This window comes from Ailuropoda melanoleuca, chromosome 13 (genome assembly GCF_002007445.2).
Source record: "Ailuropoda melanoleuca isolate Jingjing chromosome 13, ASM200744v2, whole genome shotgun sequence".
Classification (NCBI taxonomy): Eukaryota; Metazoa; Chordata; class Mammalia; order Carnivora; family Ursidae; genus Ailuropoda; species Ailuropoda melanoleuca.
In genome coordinates this window covers 80,519,842-80,533,188 of record NC_048230.1, presented here as the reverse complement: position 1 = coordinate 80,533,188, position 13,347 = coordinate 80,519,842, and the positions used below count along the sequence as shown (strand labels likewise).

At 38.7% G+C, this 13,347-nt stretch overlaps 1 protein-coding gene across 4 annotated transcripts in view; it reads left to right on the top strand.

Moving 5' to 3' along the window:
* The window catches only part of MKKS (McKusick-Kaufman syndrome), a 71,764-nt gene that overhangs the window by 3,297 nt on the left and 55,120 nt on the right, over positions 1–13,347 (top strand). For 3 of the 4 annotated variants that reach the window (XR_004619523.1, XM_011224337.3, XM_002918735.4), the window contains one exon: positions 8,606–8,836. The exons of the other annotated variant lie outside the window; for it this stretch is intronic. The gene's annotated coding sequence lies outside the window, so the exon portion shown is untranslated. The remainder of the gene's footprint in view (positions 1–8,605; positions 8,837–13,347) is intronic. 4 annotated transcript variants of the gene reach the window in all.

The following is a 13,347-nucleotide window of genomic DNA, read 5'->3' as shown; positions in this document are numbered from 1 at the left end:
TCATTATTACGCTTATTTTACAGATGATGAAACTGAGGCATAGTGAGGTTAAGGGACTCATCCAAAGTCACAGCTAGTTGTGAAATGCTGAAGTGGCGACTGAGCTCAGGCAGTAGGATTCCACAGCTCATCCCCTTAATCCCACTACACGACAGTGCATTCTTACTGAAATGATTTGCTGTGCTTTACCTTCTGAAAACTGGTAACCAAGAACTAGATCCTGGTGGGCCTCTTGTGCTGTACTAAGAGATTTAGATTTTACCTTCTGATCAAAAATATCACAAATGGCTTCTAAGCGAAGTATGAACAACCAGATTTGGTTTTTTGCAAGATGGCTGTTAAGTGGGTGGCATATGTTTAGTGAAGAGCAAACTAGAGCAGTGGTTCTCAAACTTTAACTTAAAAGACACATGTTACTGGACCCCACCGTAGAGTTTCTGATTTGGTAGGTCAGAGGCAGCCCAAGAATTTGCATTTCTCATAAGCTGATGATGCTAATGCTGCTGCTGAGGGGTCACACTTTGAGAGCCACTGGATTATAAGCAAGGACCTCATGTGAAGTAATGAGGATCTGGACTGTGACTGTGGGGAGAGGTTATATGAGATTATCATGTCAAGTGGCAGGGCTGGGGGACTGATTTGATGAGGAATACAAGGAAGAGGGCAGAGACCACTATATCCAGACTTCTGAATTGAAAGGCTTAGTAGGTAATGCTTTTTTTTTTTTTCAACCAAAACAGTTAATAGAGGTAGAACAGCAGTTTGGGAATGAAAGAGGATTCATATTTATATGAAATGAGTTTAGACTGTTTGTGGGTACAGCTAGAAGTGAACAGCAGTTGGATGGATACGTGGGTGTAAGCTGGAGATGAAGGTCCAGCCATCATTAATGGATGTGCTGTAATAGAAGATTTGGATGTGACTGAGACCACTCAGGGAACGAACACGGGAAGAGACGACCAAGGACAGATCTTTGATAAGGGTGAAAAGGTGGGTGGAAACTGAGGGGCCATTAAAGGAGACTGACAAGGAACAGACCAGAGTCCCAAGTACTTAAGTGAGTTTCCGGAACACATCAAAATGCTTCAGAGATCAAGTAAAGGGAGAGATTGGTGATCTTCACAGTCAGAGCAGTTTCCATGGAGAGTAGAACAAAAGCGGATTACTTGAGTTTGAAAATGGCAGTGGGAAGTGACTCTATAAAGATTCATTATTTGAAAGGAATCCGATTTGATTGTGTCATAGCTGGAAGGGAGACTGGGAAAGGGCAGTTGCTTTAGGAAACTTGTTTGGGTTCTTTTTCAATGGGGAAAAATGGTCAGGTTTTGCAGAGGAGGAAGACGACCCATTTTAAGTGGGAGATGGGAGATGTAAGAGAGGGATAGTGGAGTTAGAACCCTGCAGAGACAGCAGGGAAGGTGGTTAAGATGAGAGCGGAGATGGATCAGTTTTTACATGTGAGACAGGAAGTTGAGGGTGGTAATTAATACCCAATAGCCACACTTTCTTCTGGCCATTAGCTTAGCTGTAGAAACAGGTGAAGAGTAAAATAGAGTTCTTGAAAATGATGAAGATAGAAATCACCTTTTTAGGGATTCAGGGCTAACTAGGGGTACATAGTCACTGCTGTAGCACTAAGGGGCCAATTAACTGCACATTTAACCTGGAACAGGCTGGCTTCCAACATGATACCCACTCCCCTTCCCCCACCAACCTCAGCCACCCGGTGTAAAAACAAAGGGAATGTAAAGGTTGTAGTGTTGTTTATAGAGTTTATACTTAATTTAAGTATAAACTCTATAAACAACACTACACTGTTTCTGATAAGCCACAACCTGCAGTAAGCTCTTTTCTCTTCCTCATTATGTCTAATCACTCATTCACTGTTCACATTTTGGACAATTAGTAAAGCTCCCATACAAAACATGTGATGCTTTCAGTATATATTTATTTATAAAGACACTGAATTCACGGTGATGGGGGAGGTAGCGGAGACCATAAAATACTTATACATAACTATGCTGACCTTCACTGTGTTCTTGACTACTCCTGACCAGCTATGCTGTCAGCACTATAGCTACTGGGTGTAGGTCAAACTGACCTTGAGGGTGCAGGAGGGAACTGTGGTAGGATTTTGCCAAATGGAAACTTTGGAATTCTGGTATGATCCATTCAGTTCATCAAGAGCCGACAGTAATGTATTTGATGTGTGTGTTTTTACAAGATGAAAATTCAGCAAAAATGTGTTATTTTAGGTGATACAGATAGAAAAGGGGAAAAAGGGAACTGTTGGTCTCTCTAGTATGCCAGTCAGTTGAATAAACATGAAGACAGTACACAGTCCTTCTAACGTGTACACAAAAAGTGCCAACATTTGAATTGTCGTATTAAAAACTGAGCATAGGGGAGCCTGGGTGGCTCAGTCAGTAAGCATCTGCCTTTTGCTCAGATCATGATCCCCGGGTCCTGGGATCGAGCCCCACGTCAGGCTCCCTGCTCGGGGAGCCTGCTTCTCCCTCGCCTCTGCCTGCTGCTCCCCCCTGCTATGCTCGCTCTCTGTCAAGTAAGTAAATAAAATCTTTTTAAAAAATAAAATAAAAACAGGATATTTTTAGTATCAGAAGTTGGAGTTCAGAAATGAAGAATTTTCAAATATCTAAGCCAACATTGTCATAAAAGAAAAGGCATGATCCAGCTCCAGTAAACTTCATCACATAATCACAGTCACAAGATCTGGGCTAATTGATGGTGTAACATTCTGTCTAATATCCTTTTCACGTTTAAATTATATTCAGTGGAAGTTTTTAAAAATTACTATTTTTCAAATACTTTTAGCAGAGTAGTAATGAAAACCTGAAGAATCTACCTTATACTGTGTCCAAAAGACCAGCAGATGGCGCCCAGCAAGCCCAGTAGACAAAATGATAGCCTTTTACAGGGTGTTTCCTGCATCCAGGGTGTTGTAGGCCTAATTTAGTCATGGCCGATAACAAAACTTGATAATTTTAATTGACATGATGCTACATAGAAAGAGTAAACTGATAGCTAGAGCTAGGCTGTTTAGGATTTTGTAGGAAGCTTAATTGCTTTTCTCCCCTTTGCCTTACTGTCCAGTTCTGTCACCTAGAAACCTTCATTTAGCTTGGAATGTAACAAGCTGCAGCAAGCCTGTGAGAGGCCTTAGTGGTAGAAATTGAAGGGATAATAATTTCTGTAATACAAAATAGGGGGAGGGAAACTTGCTGCTTTAGACACAGTAATGCCTTGACTTTATGGAATATTTGTGGCCTGAAGTGGTAATCTCAGTGTTTTCCTTTCTTGGCCTTTATATTTATATGTATTCAGAAGATTACAATATTTTATTAAGGTGGAGATATAGCAAGCTTCTCACCATTCTGTTCATTAACTCTTGCTATTCATTCTGTACTAAGAACTAAGCTGAAGAAAACTAAAATTAGTACAGCTAATCTCAACTATTAGTAGGTCACAGATGTGTATTTGGAGGATATAAACTCTAATTTTGGACAAGTTGACACAAGACCACTGTTACCTCTTACATACCTGACATGAGAATCAGAAGAACATGCCAGGCTTAATGCATTAGGGTAGGTGACCTCAGTGACACGAGTGTGCACGATGCACTCAGAATGTTCTTCTCATCCATCATCATGCACTGGAAATTCTGATTAACTCTACTGCCGAAGCTGGGTCACTAATTTTTGACTTTTAAAAATAACCTAAAAGAATACCAGCCAAGACTTTCAGCACTTCACAATCCAAGCTGAGTACCACAATTAACGGACAATAATCTTGGAATCAATCATTTAGTGTTTCCTCATTTATAAAGTGGCCTCATAAAACTGCTATGAAAACAAAATGAGATAAAAAATGTGAAACCTTTGGAATAATGCAAGGTATGTATTTTTGAAAGAGGAGTATATGAAAGCATTATCTATGGTAAGATTGCCTCTAAACAGGGACGCCTGGCTGGCTCAGTTGGTTGAATGTCTGCATGTCTGCGTTCAGCTCAGGTCCCCAGGAGCCCCACATGGGGCTCCTTGCTCAGTGGGGAGCCTGCTTCTCCCTCTTCCTGCCACTTCCCCTGCTTGTGCTCTCTCTTTCTCTGTGACAAATAAATAAAATCTTTAAAAAAAGATTGCCTCTAAACATAATTTAAATTTAACAAAAGGCATTTCAATGAATAAAATTATAAACAGTTTTACTTGACCTAAACTTAGTAATTTTATTTCTCTTCCTTTCATCTTTCCAAGAGTCCCATACCTTCTCTGTTTATGAGTGTGTTAAAGAAGATTCAGAAAAGATAAGAAAAAGGCAGTTGCCTGTACCAAAGGGGGGTAAGGAGGAGGAAAAAGTATTCTGTTCTCATTTCTGTTGCTTTATTCCAACCAAACTTGAAAAGCTCGATGAATAAACAGCAAGGACTGACTTATTTTTAGGGACCAGCCTGTTACTGTTCATCAAATCTGATCATTTTGAGTGCATTCTTGTTTTGTTCCAGACTCAGGAATCTCTGGTCAGTAAAATAGTTCCATCTCAGTTGGAATGACTTGCCAAGTGATTTGAGGGAAGGACCATCTCAAGATAAGTTATATTTATTTAGCTTAATTTCCCATTTCCCAAATTGAATCTCAGCATCCCTTGTCAGCACCATAAACCTTTGTAAAAGTCAAGGTTTTAAAAACATCATAAGTTCATTTGGAAAATGAGTTACTGAAGAAATCTGGTAATTCTTAATATTACCCTGAGAAGCAGCATATAGGGACTGTAAATAAGGACTCTGGAATATTTACAAGAATAGTTGTTGCCATAGCATATTTAGCAATAAATTTAACATTGAAATAAATCTCAAATTTCTATCAAAGATCTATCAAATTAGCATACCTCCATACAATCAAAAACAATGCAGCTATTGAAAATGGTAATGAAGATTTATATTCTTGGGGGGAGAAAAGATTATAAAACAGCATGTAAATGGTCATCACATTTTTGTTAAAACCAAAAAGAGGCCAGACGTTTTTAGCTTTCTCTTCCTTATTTCTATATTTTCTAACTTTATTTTTTTTTTAAGATTTTATTTATTTATTTGACAGAGAGAGAGACAGCCAGCGAGAGAGGGAACACAAGCAGGGGGAGTGGGAGAGGAAGAAGTAGGCTCAGAGCAGAGGAGCCTGATGTGGGGCTTGATCCCATAACGCCGGGATCACGCCCTGAGCCGAAGGCAGATGCTTAACCGCTGTGCCACCCAGGCGCCCCTATATTTTCTAACTTTAAAAAGCAAGCCTATATTATATTAGAAATGCAGGATGCTAATTTTCGTTTTGAAAAAATCCCACAGAAGAATTGAGACGAGAAAAGGTGTTAAAATTGTATCCCCAAGATATGTTTGATTGTATTTTAAAGCTCCACAAGAAGATGTGAACAAAATAAGAAACACATTACCTCACTACCACATGGAATGTCAAATTTCAAAACTATGTTGTCTTTTTCTTAAAACTAATAATGAGCCTTATTCAGTGAAGCCTAACGTCTTGTCCTGGGAAGTTGGTTGTTTAGGGAATTGGATGCATGTGATGTGCTGGAAAGCTATTAAATGAAGGAGGTTAAAGTTACTGTACCATTTTTAAAGATTGCTAGTTCCATCCAGCTTGGTGGAGATAGACTGTTACATATACAGTGTGGTAGTGTTTTTATGTGGATTAAATGTGAAAACTCTAAAAGTTAATCTTATAAAGTAAAAAGCCCTATCATCCTGATCCTGATCATTTTCCAAGCATCTCAGAGTACAACAGAATAATCGTTGGAAAATAGTTACCTGCCTTTCACTCCCATTAGCCAAATCAATATATGAGATATGGAGAATCTGAGGAAATGGGGACATGTAGGTGTTGCATAAACATTAAAGCAATTAATCATTAGATCAGTCTACATCATTTACTAACCAGGAAGTCTGTTACTGGGCCTCAGTAATAATGGCCAATAATGAGTTTTCAACCAAAATAGATAATAATTCCCAGATTTAACCAAGCCCAAATGTAAAAAAAGACGCATAGAATGGAAATGAATAATAGACTGTTAAACACAATGTAAATAAAATGGAATGCCTCCTTTGTCCTTAACCCCTGAATGACCCCTAAGAGTCTTTAAGTGTAAGCTAACTTGATGCTAATCCAAGACTCTTCCCAAAGAAGGTTCACCGTACATCGCATCATATACAATGTTCTACGTGGAAAGACTTCCACGTAACATCGCTGTTACGTAGTTTAATTTGTTCTGAATTTTAGTTACTGACTTCTTCATCCCAACTTTATTTTATTCTTTTATACAAACAACTCTTTTCTATAAGCTGTTTCCCTAAAAGTTTATAATTCAGGAAAAAGCTGACAAATACTGAACTGTGTTAGTGATCATGGAGAAGTAAACTGACTAGAAGAGATGCCATCCATTAAAAGTACTGTGACTTGATAACCTCATGTTGAGGGTGTCAAAGGTGTTTGAGTCACCTTAAGTACTGATGAGACTAGATATGAATGACAATATCTTCGAAACCTTTAATTGAAGGTATTTTGTGGACAAAAAACGTCACATCAGTCAACACAAGCTAGTTAACTGGTACAGCCTCTGTCCCTCTTTCTCTATGAAGTAATCCTTACTATAGTTCTTTCCTCATTACTCCCATATCACCCAGGGTTTTACTGTATCCTCAAATCTCAAAGGCATTCTGTACAGTAGGCTTCACAATGAAATTTAATGATACAGTTAATTGTGATTGGCTTTCTCCAAAGATAGAACATAAGTTGGTCGATAAAAGGTGCGGTCCCTAAAGGTTGCAAAAAGTACATAGGATAAAAGAGCACTTTAGAATGGGAAAAAGATGGGACACCTGCATAGCTCAGTCATTTATGCGTCTGCCTTAGCTCAGGGCATGATCCCAGGGTCCTGGGATTGAGTCCTGCTTCAGGCTCCTTGCTCAGTGGGGAGCCTGCTTTTCTCCCTCTGCTGCTCCCCCTGCTTATATATGCTCTGACAAATAAATAAAATCTTAAAAAAAAAAAAAAACAGGAGAAAGGCATAAAATTCTTTCAATTACAAAGTAGGCCATTGTTTTTTTCCATCTTGTAGTTTAAGTTTTACAACAAAGTCCTTATAAAATGTGAATTTGGACACTGGGAGAAATGGTTTCTAATGCTGGAAATGATATAGGTACATAGGCATAACTCTAAGCTTTCTGGGTTGTTTTTTGTTTTTTTTTTTAAGATTTATTTTAAAGACAGCACATGCGGGGGGAGGGGGGACACAGAGGGAGGAGAGAGAGGATCCCAAGCAGACTCTCTGCTGAGCAGGGAGCCCCACACAGGGCTCTCCCTCACAACCTTAAGATCATGACCTGAGGGGAAATCAAAGTCAGATGCTCAACTGAACTACCCGTGTGCCCCCCTGTTTATTTTTAATATGCATAGAACACTGAGACAGTTAAGGTGTTTAACTCATTAGCAGTGTATTTTAATCTTGACTTAAAAGGGAAAATAAGTAAAAGTTTTGTTCAGACATTTTTCTAGTGGCGTTCATACAAAATTATCGTAACATAAGAGACTGCATGATACTAAAACTCATATATATGCAATTGAACCTAGTTCTTAGTATATTCCATAGATGATGGAGCAGTATTAATAATATGTCTTTCTGTGCTCAGAAAGGAGCTTTGAAAGTGGACCCATTCATACCATCACAAGTCTATAAGCTAATCATTAAAGCCTAATGAGTGTCCCTTAAATTAAAAAGTATAATTAGTCTTCAGAGGTTGTCCAGACTCGAGTTCCCAAACCCAACAAATCATCAAAAACAAACTTCTTGGACCACATCCCATGCTTTCCAAACCAAAGACAGAGGAAAGGAATCTTTTTTAATACAACCAAGCTTTGTAACTACAGGCAGGTTACTAGCTCCAATTTCTCTATGTAAACTGGGTAGAGGGTTTATACTCTGGGTAGAGGGTAGAGTTATTAGTATTAAGGGTAAACACTAAAATCCTGTGCTTCAGGACATAAATAGAAATGGCATTAATTCATCCTAATTCAGAGTCCATACCAGTATTCACCTGCTACAATTGGAATCCATGCATGACTCCCAGGCTCAGTTGAAACACCATCACTTACATGTGTCAGAATGCAGAATCTGAATTCTTAGTGCATATTTAAGGATTACCATTTGATTTTTCTGTTAAAATTCTGACTAAATATATTTTTTAAATGTAATTTATTGTGGCTCAGAGAATGTATAATTAATTATATAAAGAAAATGATATATATGCATGAGCCTATATAGCTTTACTAGCAGGTGATGTGGCTCTTTTAACAATCTCTAACTAAAGGTTTGTATTGCTTTATTAGTTTCTCAAGCCTGACTTCCTGCTCTCCCTTTGAGCCTACAATATATCCTTTTTTGTTAATATGACACTATATTGCACCCAAAAATGTTTAATAGTCAACTTTTATTAGAGTGCAGTATTCTACTTGTGGCCGTTCATAAATGTAACTTGAGCGAGTTGCTTTGTTCTTATTTTCTTTACCTGTTGGCCTCTTCCTAGGTGCACTGATGCTGAAGTACTATGAGCTTTCAGAACTTCTGGAGAGACCACAAAGTTCTGATTGTTATGGTACCTTTAGTTGGGTTCATACATTTGGGATGGCACAGAATCAAGAGCAGCCCTGTTTTCCAAATGCCTAATAAGGACAACATTTCTGCGCCAGATAGTCCAGCACTTGGATGTCCTGAGAAAAATCATATTGAAGGGAAATAGCAGGGTTGGAATCGTCAGGTAAGTTCAGTTTAATGTGGTCACCCAAATGGTATTTTCCAACAATGGTAAATATAATCTTTAAAAAGTAAACCTGAGTGGCTCAGTTGGTTAAATGTCTGCCTTCAGCTCAGGCATGACCCCATCCTGGGACTGAGTCCCGCATCAGGCTCCTTGCTCATCGGGGAGCCTGCTTCTCACTAACTGTTGCTCCCCCTGCTTGTGCTCGTGCTGTCAAATGAATCAATAAAATCTTTTTTGAAAATTAAAAAATTAGGGGCGCCTGGGTGGTGCAGTCGTTAAGCATCTGCCTTCGACTCAGGGTGTTATCCCGGCGTTCTGGGATCAAGCCCCACATCAGGCTCCTCCGCTATGAGCCTGCTTCTTCCTCTCCCATTCCCCCTGCTTGTGTTCCCTCTCTCGCTGGCTGTCTCTATCTCTGTCGAATAAATAAATAAAATCTTTTTAAAAAATTTTTAAAAAATTAGGGCTCTGGCAAGAAAAAGCTTAAGTTTGTAAGTCACCTGTTCTTTTTATTATGACCCACTGGCACAATATCATTCTACAGTTGCTTCTAGAAACGTTTGTTCTATGGAGACCTTTGGCACTTGCCTTGCAGAGTCCTTTGGATGAAAGGAGGACAGTCAGGGCATTATTTACCGTGTCCTTTTCACTAACGGTGTCACCAGGATCATGAGTGTGTCCAAAAGAGCAGTTGTCTACTTGACATAAATCCATCCCAGAGCATACAAATCTGTAACTTGCAAAAGTTCTCTCCTTTGTTGTTGTTCTATTTCTTTCCAAGGCAAATAAAGCTAATTGTATTCCTTCTTTATTATCTATTTTTTTTTAGTATCTAATTTTTTTAAATTTTATTTATTTGAGAGAGCATGAGCACGGGGCAGGGCAGAGAGAGAATCCTCCAGCAGACTCCCCACTGAGCAAGGAGCCCAATGCAGGCCTAGTTCCAGGACCCCGAGATCATGACCTGAGCCAAAGGCAGACACAACTGACTGAGCCACCCAGACACCCCTAGTATCTAATATTTTACCTTCAAGATAGTTTGTTACTTTTGAGAGTCACTGAAATAAGAGAATATAGTTACATAATTCAGGATCATAATCCCTTAACTATTAATCCAAAAAGTTCTAAAATCCAAAAGGTTTTGTCATAACTCCTTTGATAGGAAAACTTGACATTAACACATGAGGCCATTTGCAGTCTTTACTCCGCCCAATATGAATATTTAGTTTCACTGCAGAAATATTGTGTTTGATTATGAGTGTTACATTATGATTATATTCCTTATGGGTATTAAACACTATATTTTGATTAGGGGTGCTAGACACTATACTATTTTTCTAAAATCCCTGAAATTCTGAATTATGAAACTCATCTGCCCCCAGATAGAGAACAGTGGCTCTATAATTGTGGAGCATTTGCTATCTTAATATACCATTTTGACCTTGTGGTGAGTAATAATGTTTTTTAAATGTTGGCATAAGGTAGGTCAGTTTAGGGTCTGCTTCTTACAGAAGGAAGACCTCAGTAAGATTTCCTCATTCTTAAGAGGTCTATGATTTTGACTTATGATAAGATTATCATGTAATTTCTGATTACATTATTTTAAATCAAGATTTTATTTTTAAATGCTCTTAAAGAGAAAGGGAAGAGCATGGCTTAAAGTATTAGACAATTGTTTAAAAATAAAAAGCCAGAGAGTAAAATATCAGAAGCTTAATAACTTAAAAGAGTAACCTTACGACATTGTAAGATTTGTGTTTATAAAGGGAGTTTTAGTGGACATGAGCAGGGAGTTAAAGAGTTTATTAGATGCTTGATTTTTATATGTGAGCTTTTCTAGACTGTAATGAAATCATTAGAGTGTGTGTGTGTGTGTGTGTAGAAAGGGAGGGACAATACATACAGAGTGCGAGATATATATATGTTTATAGTGTGTGTGTGTGTGTGTATGTATGTATTACTTATGACATCATGTTTTTCCTTTAATTCTTCTCATAAGAGTTTGGGGCCCTGCGATAGCCAAACTTTGAGCGGGGAAAAAAAGAAAGTAGTTTCTCCTTCTTTGAAAAGAAATACAAGGAATGTTACTAAGGTATTTCCTAGAAGAAAAGTAAAATTGAGAAAAGAAAGCATCTTTCTAAAACCTTAAGGTAAAAATAGAGATTTGGGGGGGCGCCTGGGTGGCATAGCGGTTAAGCGTCTGCCTTCGGCTCAGGGCGTGATCCCGGTGTTATGGGATCGAGCCCCACATCAGGCTCCTCCGCTATGAGCCTGCTTCTTCCTCTCCCACTCCCCCTGCTTGTGTTCCCTCTCTCACTGGCTGTCTCTCTCTGTCAAATAAATAAAATCTTTTAAAAAAAAAGAGAGATTTTGGATGTCAGTGCTGCAGTATTTAGAAGTCTTAAGAGTAACCAACACTGCCAATCAAGCAAGCAGAAACAGATATTAGAACAACGTTGGGATGAGGAAATACTAAAACCAGATTTAGAGTGAGTTAAACACTGATTCTGTCAAAAGAATGTACTGTTATTTGTCCCTGATTATTTTTTTAATTTTTCCTTTTTTTATTTTTTTTTTAAAGATTTTATTTATTTATTTGACAGAGATAGAGACAGCCAGTGAGAGAGGGAACACAAGCAGGGGGAGTGGGAGAGGAAGAAGCAGGCTCATAGCGGAGGAGCCTGANGCCCTGACGTGGGCTCGATCCCATAACACCGGGATCACGCCCTGAGCCGAAGGCAGACGCTTAACCGCTGTGCCACCCAGGCGCCCCTAATTTTTCCTTTTTTTTAAAAGCTTTATTTATTTATTTGGGGGGGGTGCAAGCAGGGGGAGAGAGAGAGGGAGACAAGCAGACTCCCTGCTGACCATGGAGCCCAATGTGGGGCTCAGTCCCAGGACCCTGCACTCATGACCTGAGCTGAAATCAAGTCAGATGCCTAACCAACTGAGCCACCCCATAATTTTTACTTTTTATTATGGAAAATTGCAAACATACCCCCAAATAAAGAGAGGATTGTATATTCAACTCTCTAGTATCCATCACCCATTTTTCCCGTCTTCTTTTATCTAGCGTTCAGTCCCCACACCCTTTTTGATTACTGCAATATTTTAAAGCAAATCCCAGGCTTCAGTGTGTATCTTTAACATTAAGGATAAATACACAACTACAAATGCATTATCACACTGAAAAAACTAATGGTAACTCCTTACTATACCATTGGCTACCCAGGGCCATGTTCATATTTCCAAATTTGTCTTTAAAAAAATTCTCCTTTACCGGTGGTTTGTTGGAATTGGAATCCAAACAAGGTCCACACATTGCATTTTAGATATATCTCTTCAGCCACTACATTTCCCCACCCAGTCTGCTTCTTTTTGAGTGTCCCACATTCTGAATTTGGTTGATTGAGTCCTCATTTTGTCATTTAACAAGTTTCTCACTCTCCCATATCTCCTATAATCTGGTAGTTAGATCAGAAGCCCTGCTTTGGTTTACTTTTTTTCTTCTTGAAAAAGAATACTTCATGTATGTGCTATGGTATATATCCTAGTGAATCACATTGTTTCAGATTTAATGTCTGATCCATTTTCAGTGTTGCTAAGATTAAAGTGCATTATCAGTCTGATCTCTCCATTATAAAATCTATTACAAAGTTTATTTATGATCGGGCACCTGGGTGGCTCAGTCAGTTAAGTGTCTGACTCTTGATTTCGGCTCAGGTCATGATCTCAGGGTTGTGGGATAGAGCCCTGTGACAGGCTCCATGCCCATCATGGAGCCTGCTTTGGAGTCTCTCTCTCCCTCTCTCTTCACCCCCTCCCCCTCTCTCTAAAAAATATTATCATCATTGTTCTAATCTAGGCATTGGCAAACTTTTTTCTACAAATGACCGGATAGTAAATATTTTAGGCTTTGCAGACCATACAATATTTCAACTACTCAACTTTCTGTCGTAGCACAAAAGCATTCATACATAATACATGAGCATGAGCTAATAAAACTTTATTTACAAAAATAGGTGGTGAGCAAGATGTGGCCCATGGGCTGTAATTTGCTGACCACCATGAAGGTCTAATCCATTATTTCCTTAGGGGTTCCAAAATGATGCTCTTCAAATTCTATCATTCCTTTCTTATTTATGAGCTAGAACAACTTCCCCTCATCAGCTATTCAGTTAGCCCTCAAAATGCATATATCAGGAAAAGCAAGATAACTGGTTTATTTCCTCTATCAGTTTTTATAAAAGTGAGTTAGTGCCTAACAGCAATGAGGGTTTTTAAGACTCAAATTGTACCACCTTGGATGCCCTCCAAGTTGACTCCTGTGTCTGTTTTTTTCCTGTGCTCTTTGATACGACTCAAGTATATTTTTTCGCAAAAAAAGTCCTCAGCTCATCTTGTGTATTTCTTGTCTGAGACCTAGAATCAGCCATTTCTCCAAGGAAACCTGGTTCCTTTTAGGAGAAAATTTTACCGGTTTATATTTCTTTAAATCATAATTTATA